The following is a 15,971-nucleotide window of genomic DNA, read 5'->3' as shown; positions in this document are numbered from 1 at the left end:
CCCTAACTGTAATTTGCTGTGAGTCTGTTCTGCGGAGTGAAAATGAGATATAGGAAAATGATAGGGAAAAACATTTCATGTAGACATGGGAACTTGAATGTCCATAATCTTTTTTCAACCATTCCAGGCAAAGTAATTAGATGATGTCATAGAGTTGCACTTTTCATGATCCGGGACAGAAGAATCAAAACACATAGAATCCACCAAAAAGCTTAGAAAGCTTTATAAAAATGTCTACGTTTGCACAATAACAACAACGCGAAAGTCAGTTTTTGGGGGAATAGCCCTTTAATGGTTTGACTTGCCTACTACTTTGATTTAACTTTGTTTAACATGTTCTCATACCATATCTAATCTGCTGTGCTCTTCCAGCTCACCTCAGTGATCTGGGCAGCTGGTGGATACATCCAGGTTAGGCCTTGGGATCAGCGAGTTTTCACAGCTATATTTAACAGATATGTAGTGAGTCACCTTCAATGAGCTCTTGTCTTCTGTTGAGGCAGACTGCTGCTTTCTTCCGCCCTGCTATCCAACACGATTGTTGCTGCAGAAGTGGTCGGTCCACATGCCTCGCTCACTGTGAATACCAATGAGGGGTTTAATGACAGACTGTCATCATGTTCCCATCCCCATACAACACCCCACCACCCATTTACATAATGGAACTGGGTTGGTGTGAACTGTGGAACGGCCCGGCAGTGTTCGGTCCAGTGTCTGTCTCATTACATAGGCCTCCCTGGGTTGGCCTCCCCTACTGTTAGTCAATGGAGCTCCTCTGCAGGAGCTGTTCCTGAACCTATGAGCTCCTTCTGGGGAACAATGGAAGTGAAGTGTTTTCCTGTAATTAGCAATGCACAGGTCTGCCCCGTCCTATGAAACAGAGATTCAGCAAAGATAGCACATCCACCTCTTCAGTAGTTTGCCTGTGAAGAACAAGTTTGTGCATGCTCCTGTGTTTTTGCTTGTGCTGCCACGAAAGCTGTTTTTCCCGAGGCAGTAGAAAGCATAAAGCTGTTAATGATTAGGTGGAGCAATGTTAAAGCAAGACGAAAGTAATCAGCGCGTAGCCCCGGCGTAACAGCAGACTAAGAGGTGAGGTGGGTAAATGCCCAGTTGTTAATTACCTGTGATTAATTATCAGAGATAAACAAAGCGGTGGCTGATTATGCTTAGATGTGGCCAATGATCTGTGTGCTGGCCGAGAGATCAGTGTTCAGGTAAGCCTATTAAGATGACATCTCACTGAGTGGCCTTGCCAAGAGCCCGGCAGCCACTGTGCTTGGACATTCAAAAGCACACACACACACACACACACACACACACACACACACACAGATGCACAGACAGACCCACACACACACATATGCACGCTTGCATACACATTATACAAACCAAACTGAGAGACAAAGAGCAGCTGAGAAGGAGGCGGATGAGGAGGAGGAGGATTGAGGAGAAATGCAAACACAATGTTAGATAACGAAAGTGTAAGACCAAGAATGAAAGCAAGAGTGAGGAGGCGTGTGAGATGAGAGTGGAGAGCTTAAAAAAGATGTACTTAGTAAGAGGAACAATATGCAAAGTAAAAGATACAGGAGAAATATAGAGAGGGAGGGATATACTGAACAAGGCACCAGTGAACAGGTCGTCCCTCACGAATGATGCAGTCAATCAGGAACGAACATGTCACCTTAGTTGACCTGTAATTGTAGCTAGTCGGAACATAGCGGTGAGATGCCTCACTTTCCCAACTTTCTTCACAATTCGAGTAAGCGGTGTCTGAGATATCACAGGTGGCACATGGACGAACAAATGGACAAACGAACAATGTTGCGCCCCCGCTTGAGCAAAGCAGTGTAATTGTGAAAATGTTGGAAAGCAGTGATGAACGGATGGAGAACAATCAATATCCATGCACACACACACTCACACACACACACACCGATTTCAGCGTGGGAGAGACAATGACACAGTGAAAAAAGCAGAAACAGACTACCGATTCTACACAAGGAGAGGCAGAGGGCTAGAACGAAGGAGAAACAGGAGGTGAGAGAGAGAGAAAGACAGTAAAGTACTACATGGAAAAACGAATGGGGAGAAAGAGACAGTGAGACGGGGGCTGTGAGATGAGGAAGAAAGGTGAAAAGAGATATAATGTGATATAACGTGCAAACAAAAAGATATTTGATATTTGAGAAAGTGAGTGTGGAGGAGAAGCGGAAGGAGGGAGGGATGCCAAATGAAAAAGAGGGGGCAGGCGAGAGAGTGAGAAGGATGGAAATAGACGGCAAGCAAACTGCACAGGAAGGACTGAGAGGGAGAGAGGAGAATGAAAGATGAGGTGTTAGGTGTAACAAGATGTACAGACGAGGTATAACATGCAAACAAATAACATAAGGGAGGAGAATGAGAGAGTGAGAAATGGAGCAAAATAATAAATGTGAAAGGGTCAGAAAGGTGGAAATAAATAATAAATGTATTACATGGAGATAGAGAGAGAGAGATAAAGGGGAAGTGAGGAGAGTGTTGAGTGAGAAAGGCAGAATTAGATTATATATTTACTAGAGTACATTTAAAGTGAAAGAGAGGGAGAGAGAGAGAGACAGAGAGTTGTGAGATTAGAAAAGAGGGTTTTAAAAGATGCATAAGAGGTATAATATTCAAGCAAAAAGATTTTTAAGGAGACAGTGGGAAAGACAGAAATATAACAGTTGGAGTGGGGGAGAGAGAGAGAGAGAGAGAGAGAGAGAGAGAGGAGTGTGAGATGAGGTGGGAAGGTTTTAAAGTGATGCACAAATGAGTTTTAATCTACAAAAAAATAAAATAAAATAAGCGAGAAAATGTGGACCTGAGGAAAAAGAGGGGCTACGGTAAAGAGGGCAGGTGAAAGAGAGTGAGAAAAACAGAAATAGAATAGTAGAATGGAAAAGTACTTTTAGAGAGATATAGACAGAGAGAGAGAGAGAGAGAAAGAGATTGACACTCAAATGTAAATAGGGAGAGGAGGGGTAGACTGGATGAAAAAGCTGCACACTGGTGGATTCCTCAAAAGCCCCTTCAATATGTATGAGGGCAGTTCCATAGACTCCGGCAGCCACAAACAAGCGACAGAACAGAAAGGAGAGGAGTGCAGGAACGCAGGTTGTGTTGAAAAGAAAGAGCTCTTCTCCCGTCAGCAGACTCTGCAGTGTGTCCGGGGAGACCGGGTCCAGAGAAAGGGGACCACCCAGAGTTTGTGTTTACCATCCCCTGCTTTTCCTTGACACAACAAAACAACAGCGAACCAGTTGTATAGGGGGCTCAGCGTGAATAACCTGCCCACCAAATTACAACCGTACACCAAAGCACAATTACATCATTACAGCGCATACAGGACCGGAGTGAAAGGGAAACCAAAATGATATCGCTTGGTAAACAACTCAGCGCCGCATTACACATATACAATGAGACTTTAAACAGAAACGCCACAAGGCTCCAACAATCTCACAGGGCCAGCTGAGCACCTTCCTCCAGAGGAAAAAAAAAAGGTAGATGGGAAAGTGAATAATAATGACGGTGCTCTCTGTGTTGGGAGAGCCGTGTGTTTTTTTCGGAGGGAGCTGTAGGCTAGATGCACCTGATCCCAGAGAATAGTCAACATAACTAGATTTGAGCGAGAACAGCATGTACTCACGCTGTCAATCCCGAGGATGCCGGAGCCGTTCATGTTTGCTCATTACCCGCGGAAAAATGTTGAAATGAAAGTGACAGCTTCTGCCCGGCCCCAAAGAGCAGCGATCTGCCCAAAGTGCCCAGACCTTCCTGGCACTGATAGGCCTTGGGGAGTCTTGAGGGAGAGAGGGAGACATCGGCAGTTGGCATGCCCAGAATAGTGCCATCCTGACTGTCACATTGACGGCAACAGCAAGTGACACCGTCGCTAACAAGACGGTATATTTTACATTCACGTTCACTCAGCGGCTACACTGGCATTGCTGCTGACTTGTGCTGACAGACGGGAAGTAATATTGATGTAACTTTCCAACTCTGAAGTTGCTTTTTGCAACTCATTCTGCTGATAGTGGGGAAACTGGAAACATGCATTGATAGAGCGTTATATAATTGAAGATAGTTTGGGGCGTTTCAGCTGAAACATGGCAATAGATGGTGTGAAAATATGCAGTGCAGAAGTCCGGATGTACACACAGAGAGACAGTGGTAAATAGATGGCTCGGGGCTTTTCAGCTGAAATGAGATAGTGTGAAAAAGCTTGGGAATAACACACAGAGATTTGTGTGCATGTTAAAGATGTGTTTATATAAGTGTGTTTGTGAATGAGTAAAGAGTATGCGTGTGTGGTCTGAGGCTGCAAAAGAGGAGCTGCACTCTGCCCTTAGAGGCTGTGTCTGTAAGTGTGCCATGCTAAAAAATCTGCTTAATAGTAATTACTCCACCCTCCATTCAAACTGGCACATGCTACCTCTCTGCCTCTGCCTCATTATTACTTGAGGGATTAAGAAAGAGACTTTTACAGCCTCTGACCTCGCCTCCCTTTCTCCATACGAACAGCCCTCCCTCTGCCACGGCACACTCCGCTAGCCAAACCTATCTCTTTCTAAAGAAAATACGGAATAGGGAGGAAATGAATTTTATTGGCCCATTTTCCCTCCCTCTCTCCTTATTGACAAAGGCTCCCAACCCAAAGCACCACACTGGCCCTCAGCGAATTCTCCTTTCTCATTACTTAAAGAGAGGAAGGGAAAATGAATTTTATAGCCTTTGGTCCTATCTGTCGCTTCAGACACCCCCTACCTCCCATCTGAAGTGGCACACTCTGCCACTTTCCCTCTTTCTCATTACTTAACAGAAAGATTGGAAATGAATTTTACTGCCTATCTCCTTTCTTCTCTACTCAGCGCCATCCTACAGTGCCTCATCCACATTGCCCTATTGTCTCTCTCCTTTGCAGTCTTAAAGAAGGAGAAAATCAATTTTACAGCACCCTCTCCCCCATAAAGTGGCACACTTCAGATTTCTTGTTTCTTCCCTTTCTACTTGTTAAAAAAAGAGGGCAAAAATCAATTTATGGCCCCTGCTTCTGTTTTACAGCCCAGGGCTTCCTCCAAAGAAGCGGCACACTTCATCCCTGTGCTTTGGCGGCGCTGCCCTCTCAGAGCCCCACTACACATTAGCATACAGGTGGTGTCTTTTGTCTCCTTCAGAGGCACACTTCTGCTCTGTATATTGCCCATGTGTCCACTCTGAACGCCCGCCGAGGAAGGCATTGTGAAAGGGCCGAGGGTATTAAAAGGTCACTTAAGATAACTGGCCCTTCTGTTGCCACACCTCCTCCGACACCTCCCATAGATAAGGTAAAGTCATTAGTCTGGAGCTGGGCTGCCCTTTCTCTGCAGCCCATTCTGTGTGTGCGTGCCAGTTCTTTTCCAGTAGTATGGGAGGGTGGGGGGGTGGGGTGTAGGGGTTGCAGAGTTAATCTTCCTTTTTGATCTTGGTAATGCAATGTTAAATGGCTGAGCTTAACGTGTGAGCACTTACATTTGACCTAACACAGAAATTTCCACGAAGCAGCGTTTTTGTTTTCTTGTTTTTCCCGCAGCAGATACATTCATACAATGCATTTCCTACCCGGCAGGTCATAGGGAGCACTGGCTTCAACACAGATCTTTTGATTCCTCTCCTCCCCCAAGACGTGCACTGTTACCGCAACCTCTTTTACATGACTACACGCATATCTGCAGCCCAGATGCTACCCACCCCCCTCCCTCCCTCCCTCCCTCCCTCCCGTCTTCATACCCCTCCCTCTCCATCTCCCTCGCTCCACTTGTGGCTGCTGCTCCAGCACCCTATTCATTAACAGCTTCTTAATGCTCCCAGATGGGATGACTGTAATTTATGGTGGCCTCAGTGTGTTTTTGTTTGTGTGTGTGTGTGTGCATGAGTATGTGTGTTTATCCGTAAAATCTATGCATAGCATAGGGCAGATTTGTTTGTATGTACAACTGATTAGAGCCAATGTACAAAGTGTTATCTTAATTAGATTGCACCTGTGATTATTTGAATCCATTTTCCACACTACATTTGCGTTGGTTCAAGAGTAAACTGTGAGCATATGCAAATCTGTTTGTGTTGGCCTCCCTATTCGCCCTTTGTCTGACTCGGGCAAGAGCACGTATCTCTGGAGGGCAGAGCGAGGACAACGATTAAAGCGCATATTTCAGGTTTTTACTTTACTCGCTCAGTGAGGGTTTTGTCTCCAGAGCTGACCTCAGCTGGAGCAGCAGAATTTTTCCATTCCGTTTTTCCCTCCGCTGTGAGCGACTTTGCGTTTGGTGCCGCTGAATTAAGATGTCATGAGCTTGTGTGGGAAGTCCCCGTGTCCACGGGCACGCAAACACGAACATGTGTGTGCAGTGTGTGTACGTGTACGGGTGTGTGTGTGTGTGTGTGTGTGTGTGTGTGTTTATGTGTACGTGAGTGTTTGTGTGCTCATGCGCGCGCATATCCGACTGATGTTCCATGCCCAAACCTCAGCTCACGGATGCTGGCACGCTCACTCCCTCAGACTGCGCAGTATCGATTCCCAGCTTCTCTCCTGGAGGGTGAGGAAGGGTGGAGGAGGTGGTGACGGTGGTGGTGGTGGGTGGGGGTTGCAGAGGTTATCCAGATTGCTGGCTGCCTGCTGTGCCAAGGAAAGCCTGTTTCCTAGAAATGGAGAGAAACACACACAAACACTCATACAAACAAACAAACGGACAGTTCCCCTCGCCTAAACACAGGCACGGCGGAGCGTACGTACTGTAAAAGCCCACCCGCGTTTGGATACAAAGTAAATGTACACACAGACATGCACACGTACACACACGTACACACGCGTAAACACGCGTTTGTGCGCTACACGCACACATGCAATGACACAAACATAACAAACTGCTGCGTTAAGAGGGAACTTTCCCCTCCTTGACTCTTTGACCATGTTGCATTTCCTGCACCTCTCTCCCCTGCCAGTCCAACGGAACTCCACACTCGGTAAAAATAACCCCATGGAGGGCCAGTCAGCAGTAGCCGGGCCCGCTCTGAAAACACAGGGTGCCCACACCGCCTGTTAGCAGCACCGTTTCTATTTGAGGAGACGTGCGCGTTGGGCAACAGTCAGGCTCCGGCGGTGGGAACGGCGGCCTCAGAATGCAGCAAAGCATTGTGGGAGGGGACCTTTTCGGGGGGTTGAGGGGTCTAGCTGTTGCACCTTTGAGCACTTATTCCTAATTACTCAGTTTGGGCTGAACGTTGCTAATGGCTCACAGACGCGACACACATGTGGAGACAGAGTGAAGAGGCTGAGATGATGGAGTGCTACGCGGGGACACTCTACACACCGATATCCTGCCCACTCAAGCTGCTTAGCAAGAAAAACAGATGGAAATGAGCACCGGCGCACTCCAGCAGACGTGTAAATATACGTACACACACACACAGATGCACACAGAGGTTCAGGGACATAGGCACAAAGGCACAAAGGCTGGAAGGAAAACAAACACAGACGCTTGGATTTTTGGTCATTTTCGCACTCTCTTTAGCATGCATGGATAGGCTGTCACATACGCACACACACACACACGCACAAACACACACACACACACACACATCCATACAGGCCAAGTATGTCCTCATCGCCAGCATGCGTAGATAAGTATATGTGTGTGTGAGTGTGTCCTCTCCGACTCGACCGCAATGCACAGCTGGCAGGGAGAGAGAGACCCGAGTGTGTCAGTGTGGTCAGGTCAGGGGCCCGGTCTCTCTCCACTCTCTCCATCATTCCTTCTCTCTGCCTTTTCCTCTTCTTGTCCTCCCTTGTTTTTATCGTTGCCTTCCTCTCTCTTGGTCACATTTTGGCATGTTCGTCCGTCTGTCTGCCTATCCATCCAGACCTTGGCCGTTCCCAAGTTTCTCCCAATACAAATATACAAACACATGCAGATGTATACGATCTTCTTCTTCTTCTTTTTTTTTTTTTTTTTAAAGGCCAGCGAAAGACTGAGAAAAATGACTTCCTGGAACTGTAGAGACACATACAGTTTGGACAGACACAAACAGACCAATGCAGACATTTTCATTCAGTCTATATTTGCAAATTGTAGCAGCCAGTTAAGTTCAGATGCCTGCAAACATCAACCATCCACTCTCTATTGGACATGCCTCTCGTGTGAGTGCTGACCACATTACAAATGCTCAAACTAAACACTCACAATGTAATACCATACACAAAAGACCATGAAACAGTGAAAACCAACTTATCTAAATACTGTCATGGGCCAGGACAAAGTGGCTGGATTTATCTTAAACAACAAGGACATGGGAGGCACTGGCAAAATGCAAACCGGATCTAAGTGAAGAATTCAATTCATGTTCAGTCTTCTTAGAAAACAGGTCAATATGTTTTCAGACAAGCAGTGGCTTAGAGAGTAAACTGTATATATTTTATGGGGGAGGTATCAATTAAAAGGCTTTTTCTACAATCTGTTGTTGTTTTTGCACTGCGGAGCCCCCAGGCTTGCTGGAATGTAATCCATTCTTTAAACCCTTTAAAACTTTATTGACATTACAGAAAATATACAGAAAAGCCTAATCAGATTAAAAGTACTTAGCAACGCCAGTGGCGGGGAGTCAGCAAAAGCGGAATCAATGGGTAGGGAGTGTTCCAAAAAGCAATCCGAAACGGTTCATGTGCACCGTGTACCTGTGTGTGTGACTGTCGATTTTGATTTTGTGTTGTGGGTGACGACGGCCTTGGTTTGGGACTGACGCATTGGTATCTGTGGGAAAATGAGAGTTTTGTTTATTGTTTTTTTTTGCTAAGAATAATCTCATTCTTTGTCATGGTGTAGAATTTCATTCAGCTATGTTGCACGTGGGAAAGGGTGATATTCGAAACTGAAAGTATATTTATTGATGTAATCATGAGTACATTTAAACAAAGGGTCTGATAATACATCGCGTGTTTAGGTGTTCCCACTTAGTATGAAAGGGAGATGTGGACATAGTGTGTGTGTGTGTGTGTGTGTGCATGGGCATGTGTATGTACATGCATGTCTGTGTGTGACTATGTGTTTTTGTCTGCATACTGTATGCGTGCGTGTTTGATGGGTGTGTAAATGGCCTGCAGGTGCTTTTACAGGCAGAACAAACACACCTGAGTAACTTCAGCTTGATGATAACAATCTTTCATCAAAACCTATTCAGTTCTTTATGAGGCAGAGAAACGTGTGATGGGGAGATCCCTGGATCAAATATGATTAGTCTGGATATTTGGCTTAAAGCTGCATGAAAGCCACTAAAAGATCCTGACTGTCATTGTGCACTATTACAATGATTTATTAACCTCCAGACTTGGTTCAGTGCTTGCCAAATATGTCTTGATATTTCTGGATTGAGAGTGAAATGACCTTGGGAAATTAAATAATTGGTTGTGTATGGGCTACTTGTATTAGCCTGAATATAAAATGTCACTGCATACACACGCAGCAAAAACCGTGCGGTCATTTCAACATGGGGGGAATGTTGTCCCACATGGAAAAGAGTTCCTCAGCAACAATTAGGGTAAATGTCACCCACATTGAACACATTGTACAATGCATCTTGCATAAATGACTACCAGATAGCCAACATGATGTAGCCCCCCCCCCCCCCCAAATCTGGCAACATGGAAAAAGAGCAATCATCATAAAAATGCAGAACCAAGCGGAAGAAAGGAAAGAACCACATATTGTTCTTTCCTGCCAACATGTTGGTTGATGATGTCCCACGCGTTGTGCAAAACAATGCCATCAAATCCGTCTCTATGACTCGTCATGACAAGAGAGGCTTTTTTTTTTCATGCCAAGCGTTGCCCTCCAGCTTGTTTCCTGCTGGTAAGAAATCCAATCTCAAATCAAATCAAACCAAACAAGGAAAGCCTTATCTGGCCCATCGTTGCGGCTCAGCCACGGCGCTCTACCTTTAGGTTGTTTGCTCAACTTAACGAAGGATAAAAAATACAGATGTATTGAACATATTCCAGATCTGGAAACCCCACGAAGGACAGCCATAGCACTAGGCGAGGGAAGCGCAGTTCAGGGAATACTTGATGACACGGGGCTGGCGGTGGTACTGGTTTCCTCCGAGGGGCTGACTCATCTCAGCAGTGAGTCTGTAGGCAGCCTTCTCAGAAACCATAGAGAAGAAGAACACTGTGGTAATAACACAGACTGTGTGCCAATAAAATCACAAATGGGTTTGAGCTAGTGAATACTAAGCCACAGAAGTGTATAAGGTGTTCCTCAGTGGTTGCTGATTTATGAAGTAGGCCTCAGGACAAATAGTGCATGCTCGAACAACAGTCAGAAGTACAGAGGGAATATTGAACTAACAGCCAATTTGGTCTTATAGTTGCAAATAACACTTAGCATTGGTGTTAACCTGTTTTGAGTACCAGATGGATGGTATTTACTATGTCAGGACACTTAAGATAGTGTCAGGTTAGATGTCATTCTCAGAAAAATGTACAAAATTGACTTCCAAAAAATTCTAAACATTCTGAGGTGCATTGTATTGTCCTTCAAGTAGGCAAAAATCAAAGTATTTGCAAATACAACATGACCCAGACATGGTAAACTCTATGAACCTGTAACCATGATCTTTCTTTGGTCACAGGAATATTATAAGGAACGCACTGTTGGTTGCTTGAAATTTTGCAGATCTAGGAATTTAAGCTTATTCTTATTCTGATGCACTCACTGTAAATTGCTCTGGTTAAGAGCATCTGCTAAATGTCTAAAACGTAAGAATGTAAATGGACTTTAATCTGTTTCCATCCCTGGGCCAGTCCTTTTGTTATAATGTTTTTGAAATTACACTTGCATTAAACCATCAAGTAGGCTCACAGGGTGGTGAAAAACGGAGTGAAAAACATTGTTTGTTAATGAGGGCAGCATACACTTAATACTCACGTTGACTAGCCCGAAGCCCGTCAGCAATGGGCCAGTGTGACCCAGTTTAAATCAACAACTGACCTAGTTCTTCCGCTTGACCTACTGAGACGGAACATGGTGCGGCGGGCTGACGGCATCGCCACACTCGCCGTGAGCCTCGTTCGCTGTTTTCATTCTTGTTGAAAATGAAGTTGAAAATGAAGAGGAAAAAAAAAAGAATCTACTCAGATGAGAGCACAGCAATTATTGTGTAAATACTGCTGCAAGTGTGTGAAGCCAACATGTACAGTAGGATTACAGAAGGAGTCAAACGTAATTCTCACCGTCTTCTCATTCTCTCATTTTTTTTATTTTTCCATTTTATTATATAGTACTTATGTAAACTTTTATCAATTTATGGAAGGCTTGCTGCTGTCTTTATGGACTGGCCTGCTTCGCGTTCACGCAGGTACACACATTCACACTTGGGAGCTAAACCCTAACCCTAGTACAAACCACAGTCTTCTTCTGTTAGGCAGTTGCAGTGAAGTATTAAGTATTAATATTATTAAGTTATTCAAAAGCATAGAGGTTATGTACTTTGCTCAAGGGCACTTCAACAGCGGTTATTGAGATGGGAGAGAGCAGTTTTTATTCTTCCCCACTGATTCTCCCAGCAGGGCCAGAATTCAAACCAGCTACCTTACAGTCAGAGCGCTGCTACTTTACCCTCTAAGCCTCCACTGCCTACATGATAATGAAGTAAAGGTGCATGGGTGCATGTGAAAAAAAAAAAAGGTTGGAAAGAGTAGAGCAGATTTTTCAGCTTCATGCTTTTTTCCACTGCTCTCTGATGAATGACACCTTGTTTATACTTGTGCGCAATCCATGTTGTTAGTATTTTAGGCAGCGCGTCGGATCATGCAGGGCTTTTTCACATCTGTGTCCAGTTGTGAAGAATGCATGTAGTTAAACTATCAGTTACCTCCTTTTGATAGACACCCGCTGGCAGCCACGCATGTCTGTGTGTTGTCTGCACAACCGACATGCGTCTGAAAGTAACCTGCATGGAGATGGATACCTGCAGCTCCCTGTGTGCGGCCCTGTGCAGGCCGATTTAGACGTGCAAAACGCAAAAGGCATAAATCAGCCATGACACTGCCACCCCTGATGAGGTTATTGGTTTCAGCTGGGAGAAGAGGAAGAAGAGAGGTATTAGTTACCCATAGAAGCGAAGATTGGTTACAGAGACAGCAAAACTGTCAATAAAGGACAGCAATGACCGCAGCAAGGAAAAACCCCCGAAAACAAGAGAAAACTGAAAACAGCAAAAAAGAATGAATCTCATGAGCTGTTACATTCAGAGCAGAGAAACTGAGCTAATTCAAAATCACTTTCAAAGTTAGATAAAAGATTAGGGTTTCGGCCAGAGAGAGGAGTCAGTTTAAGCGACCTCTCCATTCTGTTGCATGTATGTGTCTGCATGTGTGTGTGTGAGATCCGTGTCCATGTGTGTATGCATGTGTGTGCACGTATGCATGTACGTATGTGCTTGTGTGTGTGCGTGTGCTTGTATATGGATGTGTGTGTGTGTGTGTGTGAGATATGGTGACTGTCCTGGGGAGTGTGTTGTTGTTGTGCGTGTTGCGTGCTGCTAAAGAGTTTATGTTATTCCGTCCCTCCTCTCTCCCTCGTTTACTGGCTATTCTGGGAAAATCCAAATTACAGTCTTTCAGTGTGTGGTTGGCTTGTGTGGTTCCAAATTTGTACTTAACCTACCCCTCCTGCTCCGTCCCTCTCCCTCCGCCTTCCTTTACCCCCCCCACCCCCCACCCCCCCTCGCTATACCTCCCTCGCTCCAACTGCACCAGTCTCTCTCTCTACTTTGCATTCTTGATTCCACCTTCCTTGAATTAATTGAAATGCACTTTGAATGAATGTGATTTATTGAGCGCAAATCAAAATACAATGTGCCAAGTAGCACATGGCACCGCAACCATCAGGATGACATACTGAAGTCATATGACACGTGGGTTCTTCCGTCCTTTCTTTTCTCCCTCTCTCACTCCTACTTTTCGTCCTGTTTCCTCTCCTCCCTCCTCGTTTCTTGTTTCCGTTCTTGTTGTTTTGTCCCTGTGCCTGTTGCTGTGTGGATGGAAGTACTGAATAAATCCATGTCTCCTCTAAAAACATATCCTCCCTGCGGCTTTACTCTCCACTCAGTTTCGGCTCTTCCTGCCTTCCCCCCCCCCTAGCCTGCCTATAATTACCATCGTAACCTATGGATCTGCAACACTCACTCCATTCACAAAATGAGTGTTTTTATGTGTGTCTGTGTGAGAGAGATTTTTCTTTTTTTAGATTATGTCTATATGTGTGAGGATTTGTGCAAATGCTTTCATTTGGGATGTCTGTTTGCTTAGATAATTGCACAGTTCTATTCCTGATACCTGTTAAATCTATTCTGGTCCGACCCTGCACACATACATGAGTCCATGTGAGATCGGACATGTGGATCCAGTCATTGGATTAAAACCATCAGAATGAAAACTCTAACTCTACGGACACAGTGCTCTCCCAAAAGCTGCACTGCACCTCTAAAATGGGTCATTGCTTTGGTACGCTAATATGCCCTCAGAGGTTTTTGGTAGTGCTTTGTCATCGTCACTGAATATTTTTAACTTTTCAGAAAGTTCACTTTTATTTTGACCTTAAATGCAATGACGCATCACACTGGTTTGAGCTCCTTGTGAAGAGGAGCTGCAAAGCAATTTGTTAGTTTTTTCTTACAGATGTGGTTAACGTTGAAGTTTTTAAAGTCCAAATGAGAGCGCTCAAGTTGACAAGCTGAGTCACCAGCTTTAATTTATTCCTTACATTATCTGCATGGGGATCTTCATCTTGTGTGCTGACCTAGACCAGAGGGCAGCTCGCTCCCAAAAGTCTCCTCAAGTCCTCCTGCTTTCTTTTTTTATGTAAAGCGGGTGTTTGTATATTAGCATTAATATGTGATGCCTTAGTTAAAGCAGTTGCACTTTCACATGGAAAGTTCCAGATGAGCTCGGGACAGCTTATGTTGTGATGCCCAGCTCCGGTGCAATGCCAAAAATAGTATGCGGAATCTAATTTGACACAATTAAAAGATAACTATTTTTAGATGTATTTATTTTCGTGGTAGATTAATGGACTTCTTGGTAGAAAGGTACTGTTAAAAGATCCTGTTCATTCTTAGGAATCCGCAAATCCGCTTTAATACGGATCTCTCTCGGCTCAAGTCTTTCGTTTCTGGTCCCTTGCTTTTTAGTGAAAGGCGGCTGGATCATTAACCTTCTGAAGTGACCAGCTGCTTCACTTTCCCTCTCCCCTCCTCTTCTCTTCTCTGCTCTGCGGCACTAATCCATGTCTTCCTGTGGTAGTCGGCCGCCGTTTACCGCTGCTGACTGCTTTATGCGGGTGCGTTTTTCCCCCCTCTGTGTGCTTGTGTGTGCTTGTGTAGCAAGCTGGTGAAAAACACATGACCATGATGAGTGCTCACCACTCACCCCTCTAATCCTGCGGAGGAGAGAGGAGAGGCTGCCTTGAGGCCAAGCCCTGCTAGTATGAGCGAACGCCGTGTGACATTCTCAGCAGCATCCCCTCCGGCTCCGCGTGACAGCTACAGCGGTCGCTCTTTTGCCCCCTCTTCCTCCTCCTCCTCTTCCTCCTCCTTTTCTTCCATTCTGAGCAAAAAAAAAAAAGACAGTTTGGTTCAGTTGCATGGTTACACACAATAAATAAATAAATCTGCATGATTACGTAAGCGGTGTTTTGCTGAACTACCGCCAAGAGTGTTGCGAGTCAAAGGCTGATGTTAGCACTCATTAAGGGTGGCACAAAGCTCTCGAATTTAGAAGTTCAAAAAAAGAAAAAGAAAATCATCAAGTGGACTTTTTTGTCTGGAGTTTTTCAGTGGCGGCGCAGTGATGGAAAAAGAGCAGGAAAGGAAAAAGGTTGCATGGAATTCTGACATGAACTGTAAGGTTTTACGCTGTTTGAACATCCAGGGCTTTGCAATGAGCACATTGGAGACATGCTGAACGGGTTTTGACTGCACAGCATATTCGCTATGATCTAACTCGATGCCACAGGCAGGAAACAACTGGAGAGAAGAAAGATTGCGTTTGCCTGATGACTAGTCTCAGATCAGCAGATGAAGAACCAGTGAAAAGAGGGAGTGGAACCTTTCCTTTTTTCATCTACCTTGAAATTCTCCACTCCAAGCCAATTGTTCTTTTGTTCCTTCCTTTTTCTCAGTCTGATGGTGTGTCCCTCTTTCCCTTCAATCCAGCTTCTCTTAAAATCTCTCACCAATCTTTCTCACCCTTCCAGACCTCTCTCTTCCACCACAACCTTTTCTTTTCTGTCTTTAACCCTCTCCGCTTCCCTCTGTATTTCTCTTTCCCATCTCCTTTGCCTTTCCACACTCCCATCACTGCCTTTCTCTCCTTTCTCCCTCTCTCCCTCCTTTGGTTTGTGAAAGGGGGCTTTATCAGCGGGCCTGAATGGTGCAGGTCCACTGGAAGCAGGGACAATGGGCCCATCATCAGAGGAAAGCAGAGCCCATGAAAGAGGAACAAAGACCCTCGGCCCTAGAGGGGCCCCACTCTGCACCTCACACCACAGCAGCAACAGCCTCCACTGGCCCTGCATGCTGTGTGTGTGTGTGTGCGTGAGAGAGAGAGAGCGATTGTGTGTGTGTGTGCATGTATGAATGTGACAGTATGTGTGTGTGTGCATGGGAACAAACCTGTGTGTGTTCTTGCCTGCATAAGCAGGCAGGTGCTGCCCCTCGGGATTCTGCGTTATGGATCTGCCCCCCCAAAACGGCTTGGCTTTCAGCTATCATTCTTAAACAGGCTGCATTATACTGCCGGCACCACGCATCCATTATTGTCGAAATCCATCTTCCTGCATGGCCTCCAGTGCATCGTCACCATGATGCATTATACACTTGCGTTTGTTAGTGTGCAGACGCCCTTAGCAATTCACCTG

Source organism: Centroberyx gerrardi, chromosome 19, assembly GCF_048128805.1.
Source record: "Centroberyx gerrardi isolate f3 chromosome 19, fCenGer3.hap1.cur.20231027, whole genome shotgun sequence".
Classification (NCBI taxonomy): domain Eukaryota; kingdom Metazoa; phylum Chordata; class Actinopteri; order Beryciformes; family Berycidae; genus Centroberyx; species Centroberyx gerrardi.
Note: the sequence above shows the minus strand (reverse complement) of the source record.